Source organism: Pongo pygmaeus, chromosome 14 (genome assembly GCF_028885625.2).
Source record: "Pongo pygmaeus isolate AG05252 chromosome 14, NHGRI_mPonPyg2-v2.0_pri, whole genome shotgun sequence".
NCBI classification, from domain to species: domain Eukaryota; kingdom Metazoa; phylum Chordata; class Mammalia; order Primates; family Hominidae; genus Pongo; species Pongo pygmaeus.
In genome coordinates, this window is record NC_072387.2 from 112836431 (window position 1) to 112845100 (window position 8670).

The window sequence follows — 8670 nt, forward strand, 5'->3', positions numbered from 1 at the left end:
GTCCTCATGGAGGCCATGAGCCCAGTGCAGATGGGCAGAGGCAGAACTGGCCTGGTAGGGAGAATACATGAAAACCAATCAGTGCTAGGTGTCCTGGCAGGGGGAGCCTAACCCACAGCCAGGGCACAGTGCAGGCTTCTGGGGGAAGGTGTAGCTGGGTGAAGGAGATGGAGGTGAGGGCAGAGAGGAGAGACGGGACATATCCTAGGCAGAAGGAAGTGTGTGCGCTAAGCTTTGGGGGCAAATAGGAGTGACTTGTTCCGATGACTCGCTGGAAAGACTGTAGCTTCTACGAACCTTTGCTGAAGTAATAACCATTATTAGTGGAATACTTACTGCTTTCAGGACTGTTTTTAGAGATTTCCAATATAGCATCTCACTGAATCATCCTGACAACCCTGGCAGCATTAACCCAATTTATATATGAAGATATTGCGGCTCAGCAGAAATAAGCCTCCTCCCAGGTTACACATACACATGGGTGGCAGTTGTTGGGATGGGAACCTCTGTCTCTATGGCACCAAAGCTTGTGCTGTTTACAGAGTACGGCCTTGTGTAAGTTTTCCACTCTGAGCCCTGCAAGGAAATCCCAAATTTTAGTTTTATTCTAGCTAATTTGGAGCTATCCAGTTTTGTAAACTTTGTCTTCATTTGCCACCTGAGCACAAATTAACTTAAGTGAGCTACTCTTGAGATGAGCCTGCAGAAATGTACTCCTGTTCATAATGTGTCTCCAAGAGTAGAATTTTATGAATCCACATACATACCCAGCAAAGACTTCACTAAGTTTTTCTTTGCAAGGAATATTGAGCACATATTAGAGCAATTAATTTAAAGGCGTATGTTGATCTTAAAACAACCAATGTGGGAAGCAAAAAAGACCTTATTATATAAAGGAGGTGCCGAGGTGGAAGCAAACACTGTTCTTTTGCTTGGGCAACGGCTCAGGAAGAATGAAATGAATGAAATGCGGGCTGCCCTCTGGTGACTTTTCAGAAGAGAAGGCCAAGGGGGTGGGGATGAACTTTAAAACCTCATCTGATCTGTTTGTGGCCATATTCTGTGAACGGTGCTGATGTTTATAGGTCTGTTACTAGGCGGGAACGCTCCCTGAATCAGCAGAGTTAAACCATGGGGTGATGTGAGAACACCAGTTCTTGGAAACCACCTTTCAGCAATCTTTCAACGGGAGGGCCCACATGGACTCAGGCAGCACAGCCTTCCAATGCCAAAGACCAGGCCGAAGGGACCGAGTGGGAGAATGGAAGGACAGCAATATCTTTGGCAGCAAAGTGCTTGTCTAAGTGGAAATGGCCTTTGGTGCCTGTTAGCCTGAGGTTGGCCAGGCACCTCTGTCCCTGGAGGGCGATATTGCAGAGTAAGCTGCAAGCCCTGGCTGGAGCCCTCCAACAGGTGACAGGATGTAAGCTGATGCAGGAGCAGGGTGGTGGGTGAGGGGTGGTGGTGGGGTGGCTCGGAGAGCTGTCACAATGTCAGAGGCTGTCCTGTGAGCACGAGTGCAGAGGACGGTGCTGACTGCCACAGGAGAGCAGAGGCAAGGCAGCCACTGAATGTTCCAGAACAGAGAGGAGGGAAAACGTGTTTAAAACTTCTTGTGGAAAATGGCTACCCGGCACAGGCACAACTTCAAAAGCAGGATGGTAGAAATGGAAACCTGAGGGAGAGACCCCAAGGTTATTGAGGAAAGGAATCACAAGATGTTTCTCTCTGATAGTCTCTTTATTGTCCTTATTCCTGGTTGATTTTTGAGCTGACCATCAGAGCCTGAAGCCTGCCGATTGTCGTCTCTATGAAGCAGATGACTGAATATGGAGTTTGATAAATGCAAGAAGTCAAAGCCAACATCTGAAGAAATTTCAGCTGGGATGCTGATGCAATCTCTCTTAGACAAAATGCTTGCTTTGCGTCTATTTCATGCTGCTACCAAATAGGTGAAATTCTAAGGATTTAGATACCATTACCCTAGAGCTCCCAGAATAAAATTCGGGTTATGAAATTACAGATGATTGCCACTGGGAGGCCCCGGTGATCTGCAAAATGAACTTTTCCTTCTGAATAAATACGTGAAAATAAAAGAAATGATTTAAGCAAGTGAATTGAATTATAAAAGATGATATGCAAATGCATCAAAAGCGGCAAGGGGTAAATACACAACAATGTAATGTGATAAACGTGTGGTGTTGTCTTCTTTAATTAGGTATTGTTTAAATTCCTTCCCTTGCCTGCGCGCTATGCACACGTTATAAAATACAAGTAGAGGAGAAATAGGGGCTGGTTTCTAGTTCCTTGAATGCTGTACAGGTGTTCGTTGGTGTGTGGTGAGGCGGAAGGGGTGATGAGGGAGGAGAGGGAAGAGGAGGCGAGTGTAAGGGAATGAAGACAGGGAGCAAGTGGAGAGGACTCTGGGGTGGGAAGAGAGGTTTTGATTCTTACAGCCTAAGAGGAAATGTCTGATCGGACTTGTCAGATTTCCATTTCTTGTAATTTAGTGGTTCTCAAACCTGAGGGTGCATCTGAATCACCTGGAGGTTTTGTCAAAACACAGGTTGCTGAACCCCAACCCCAGAGTTTCTGATTCAGTGATTTGGAATGCGGCCTGAAGATTTGTGTTTCTAAGTTCCTGGTGATGCTGATGCTCCTGGTCTGGGAACCAGACTTTGAGACACACTATGTGGCTGTACGCTACATCTCCATCTTCAGAGATCATCATTTGAGACTGGGGCACGTTGGTACAAAAGGGAGATGCTTCCACCTACCTGCTCCACTGTATCCTCCACTCATTTCATCTGCTGTGTCTGATGATTCACGTGTGTAAAATGCACCTCTTTCTGCAAAGAACATCTCCGCAAGAGGCCTTCTATGAACCACCTGGGCAAATTCCTCTAGGCTCCATCCTTCTCAAGTTCTTGCAAGATTGCATGATACAGGCTACCATTTTTGCATGCACTTAATATTCTTTATGTGCCACGTATGCCCATTTGTGTCTAACACTTTAAGCATAGTTATAGTCTATGAAGTGAAGATGAAGTGAGAAAAATTGTGCAGAGATTATTTGACAGCCAGAGACTAAGGGGATATTTCTTAAAATTATAGTTTGGGGACTTTGAATATGAGTTGTGTGTCAGCTATTAAAGAACAGAGAGTGACAGTGTTTCATTTTATTGCTACAGTGTGTAATAGCTCCAAATTCAGACAGGCTCTTAATTAAAAATGTGCCCCTAGTACCAGAGATTGGATTCCCAACCTTTATATGGTCTTCAGAGGTATGATTCTGATATACACGAACAGTGACAATGTTGAGTGTGGGATTTGTGGGATACAGAGGAGTTTGTAAGGGATGGCGGAGCGTGGTGGGGGAAGCTCAGTCAGAGTTTTTGATTTCATCATTGTAGGGGTGTACCTGGGCATGCATCTTTTCACCCACTTTCACCTCTTGCTGGATAAGCTAGAAGATGGTTGGCATTGGTGAGGTTTTTTTTTTTTTTTTTTTTTGAGATGGGGTCTCACTCCTACAGCCTTGACCTGCCAGGCTCAAGTGATCCTTCCACCTCAGCCACCCCAGTGGCTGGGACTACAGGTGCGTGCCACTACACCTGGCTATTTTTTTGTATTTTTTTTTTTGTAGAGATGGAGTTTCACTATGTTGCCCAGGCTGGTCTCGAACTCCTGGGTTCAAGCTATCCACCCACCTTGGCCTCCCAGAGTGCTGGGATTACAGACATGGTCCACTATGCCCAGCCTTGCTTGGTGAGTTTTTTTTTCTTTTTTTTTTTTTGGTCACAAGTTAAATATTCTGGCAGCAGTGGAGTATAGTATTTTTTGTCTTCAAATTTGGGATGAATTCAGGGCATATTCTTCCATGAAACTGGCATCATAATACCTCCAACTAGATAATCTCCATTAAGTAATTAAAAAAACGGAAATTCGTCATTATCATTGTAAAAAATAATTTTAAGATAAAATAAATTTAAGAATTTTGACAGTGGAGGTGAAGGGAGGTGTTCATTTACTCTTTCCTACTATGAAGGGATGGTCATAACAGTGAAATATACCAGCCTGAAGCAGTAGTTCTCAACCTTGGCTCCCAAGTGGAACCTCATGGGAAGCTTTATGGAAATTCTGTTTCTCTCGTTCTGCCTTAATCCATGGAATTTAGAACCATCAGGAGTGGGGATGGTTGTATTTTGGTGAAGAAATCTGTGTTTTTAAAATGCTCTCCACAGGATTTTGTTGGCCATTTTTTGGGAAATATTGGTGAGGTGAATTTGGCTAAATGCCCAGACTTTCTCTCTTTGGCTCTTCCTGTACTCTTCATGGCTTGTGATTTACTGAACCACTTATGAATTCAAGTTTTCTCATTTCATGTAATTGCTAAATAGAGAATTTTCCACATGAAAGACTCCAACGTATTGAAACCAACCTTAGCTATATCTAGGAAACATTTCCCCTAGAGCTCAGTCAATACAGAGTAATTGTTTTTGGAGGAAAGAAAACATACTACCTCACCTCAGCACTAGAATATTAATTGATCTAATCAATAGAAATTGGAATATTCCAATGTTAAACACAAACTACACCCTTTGCCCAGTGAACCACAACACCGCCGTTTTCCAAGAACCCGAGTAGTTCAGCCTCACAGAAAAGGGCTCTGCTTTTCACCAAGCAGTGTTCAGGGGTTCTCTAGAAAGGAAGACTCAGCAGGGAGTGACAGTGTCTCAAGCTAAAGTGAAAAGCTGAGAGTGACTGCACGTATCTCCAGGGAGAATAGTCCCAGGTTCTCAGTGCTTTCACGGCCGGGTCCACTCAGCAACATTTATTATTTCCACTCTTTGTCTGCATCGGTAAATTGGATGGAGGACAGAAAACTAACAACAAAGCCTCACAACATAAGAAAATAGATAGATTACATAAAAATAGCTGGATTACATAGGTATGTGTAAAGAGTACATGTGTCTCTCTGTATTATTTCTTATAATAGCACATGAATCTATGACTATCTCAAAATAAAACATTAAAAAAAGAGTTGTGTGTTCAGATGTATTTATGTATTTGCTTATGGACTATGCATAAAACACTTTTGTGTCCCTCCCCTTCCCCATCCATCTTCCTGTATGTGTATATTTCTACTACGTCTTGGGGCATGTAGAAAGTATTCAAACGGTACAGGGAAAAAGCATATTCCAACCTCATGTTGTAGGGGTGTGGTAGGCCTGATGTCTGATAACAACTGCCCTATATTAAGGGGTTTCTTTGAGCCAGGAACTTTGCCTAGTTCTTTATTATCCTGAGGATAGGGACTGGGGAGAAATGGGGAATGACTGCTGCTGGGTACAGAGTTTTTGTGGGGAGTGATGTTCTGGAATTAGTGGTATTGGTTGTGCAATGCTATGAATATACTGAAAACCACTGAATTGTACACTTTAAATACATAGCTTGTATGAATGTGAAAAAAAAATCCTTACAACAGTCTTATGAGCTAAACACTATTATCCCATTTTACTGATGAAGAAATTAAAGCTTATTGAGGTTAAGGGACTTGCATAGGTCACATCAGGTTTTAAATGGTAGAGGAGGGATTTGAACCTAAGCCTAACATTGAAGTTTATGCTTTCACAGTTTTAGCAATCTGTAAGGTAATGGGGATCATATCTGCTGGCATCAAATCAAGTGTTTCTGACTTAACCAGTTGCTTTAGAAGAAACTCTTGGTTCCAGAATGACTCAAAATTCTCATGCAAAAAATGTTATAGTATGTTATGAGTTAACCAAATATACAGACTATTAGGAACCTAGAATTTAAAGCTACCTTAAAGGTTAGGAGTCCAATCTCTTATTTAGTAAAAAGTATTGTTAGCAGATGGTGATTGGGAATTCTTTCAGGAAAGTGACCCTTGTCTTTGACAAAACAGTGTATTCTATAATTCCTTATATGGAGCCAAAATCTGCTTACCTCTTATAACCAACAAAAAATAAGCTTTTTTCCATGCAAAACGAACCTTTTCTATGAAATTGCAATGAGAAGAGTATAAGACAGTCTTTTTTTTTTTTTTCCAGGCTAAACATCGCCAGTTCTTTTTCAATCATTTGTCATTTGAAGTTACTTTCACAATCTTGATTACACTCTTTGGACATACTCCAGTTACTCAATATTGCCTCTTAAATTGTGGTCTCCAAAGCTTGAGGCAATGGTGTAGACGTGATCTGACCAAGACAGGAAGCATGCTTTCTGAACATTCTTAATACCTCAGTAATGGGATGTAGGCATTTCATAGATATGGTAGGAAGCAAGAAGTGTTCCTTCCAGGAATCTGACTTTAGTTGGTTCATAGGAAATATAGTATTGGAACACATTGGTGTACCGATGTGGATCCACCCAGGGTGATTATAAAATGTGGGATTTCCCATGGAAATTTTTGCTCTTTGTGAACCCAAAGAGTTATTTGCTTTGCAAGATCAGAGTCCAATGCTTCACTTTTGGTAACTGATGAAATTACTCAAATCTATGCACAGGCTGAGTAACAGGTAAGAGGGAGTGGTCATCTACCAGTAGCTGAGAAGTTGTCGGTACCCACCTGAATTTGGCTCCTGGATGAAGGGTCAAGAAGGTATATGACCTTTATATGTGGCATTAGGCATTTTTTATGTATATGTAGATTCATTTAGGGATTTTTAAAGCCACATTCAATATTTTCTTAAAACCATTATATTTTCTTCAGAAAGCTCAAGTTAAGTCATAACAATAAATGTGTTTTGGAACTTGCCTTTTAAAAAAGATCTTACCATTCGACACAGACCGATCATTTCAAAATAGCACAGAGCCAAAGACAACCGTATTGACCTTTAGAGTTGGCATATTTATGTCCACTTTTTATTTGAGTTGAATTTCCTAGGTGTGTTTACGTTTCGCTATTGAAACATACATAAACTATAATACTGGTGTAATAATATTATACTTCTCACATTTTTTAAAAGATTAAGAAAAAATTAGTATGCTCCAGTCTGTCTGGTTAGCAGAAGATTATGTTGGTCTTATTAGGGCTCTACTCTTTGAATTGTTCAAGAACTTTAGACACTTGCTTGGTCTTGAAAAAAATAAATGATGGAGGAGTCTTCATCCAGGGCAGTTGATACTGTTACTGTCATGCAGGCAATGCTCTTTGGCTATGTGTAGGGCACTGATTCTCCCTATGGACAACAGAGATCACCCACTCTGGTTGGGAACCATAGGAGCCCTCATCCTTGTTCACAGGGCCTATGTTCAGTGCCTAGCCCCTGTAGTTACTGATCATAGCCATATTTCTTCTGACAACGTAGCTTCCCAGCAGAGCATAGGCCCCCATATCTCTAGAAAAAGATTTTTATTTTTAAAAAAGATTCTTATTTATTTCTTTATTTGAGATGGCGTCTCACTCTGTCCCCCAGGCTGGAGTGCAATCGTATGATCTTGGCTCACTGCAACTTCTGCCTCCTGGGTTCAAGCAATTCTCCTGCCTGAGCCTCCTGAAAATCTGGGCTTACAGGTGCTCACCACCATGCCCAGCTAATTTTTGTATTTTTAGTAGAGATGGGGTTTTGCCATATTGGCCAGGCTGGTTTCAAACTCCTCAGTCAGGTGATCCGCCCACCTTGGCCTCCCAAAGTGCTGGGATTACAGGTGTGAGCCACCGCACCCGGCCTAAGATTCCTATTTTTTAACTTTAATTCCTTTTAGGGAAATTATTTCTCTTTCTACATCATCTTACCATATTATCTTGTCTTAAACTCAAGTCTTTTGTGTAAATAGACGCATGCAAATGTTAAACTTTGAATTTGCTTAATTTTCTCACAGTGCTAAATATCATCAAATGAAAATGGCCACTTAGGTGAAAGATCTTTAACAGAAATAACTTCTCTCCTTTGTCTTGGCCAAAATCTGCATGCATGGCATTTTATTTTTTATTAGGAGAGAGGTTGTTGCTACAGTGAATGACCCCCATTTTTTTTTGTTTTCCTTTCCCTTGATAGCAATTTAAAGATGAATTCTCTGGGTTTTTGTCCCTTATCACTTTGATGCTTTCCAGCTTTGTTACTGACTTAAAAAGAGAGTTCTGTTGGAATTCTTGTTTTATTCACTGAAGAAATACATAAAGATACTAATAAGCTGATTTGGAATTTTAATAGACCATTATTAGCAATAAAACCAGGCAGCTGTGATTAGATGTCAAGAAATCTGTTGCGTTGGGAGTTAGATCCTGAAAATGTTTTGTGCAGGGCTCAGGAAGAGAAAATTGTTTACCCCTAACAAATGCTGTCCAGGCAGAACTGAGCGGGAAGATAGCCTGGCCTTCTGTTTAGAAAGGCTCTCCGCAGGGTGCTCAGTTTCGTGTCTCTCTTCTGTTTTCTTCAAAGTCTCTATAAGAGAGTTCATTATAAAAGCCCTTCTTGAAGGTAAAGGCAAAATACCATTGCTAGGGATAATTCATAAGGGATTTAAATTCACTCATGCCTCCCATTGCCTTTAGTGTATTTCAGATAATAAGTAGAAGAGAAAAAAGAACATAGAGTAGGTCATGACATCTATTTGATTAGCTGACTTGACAGGTATTACCAAGAAATATAGTAAGAAAAATTAAACGCTTCACTGTGGGTATGATACATGTGAAACAATTGA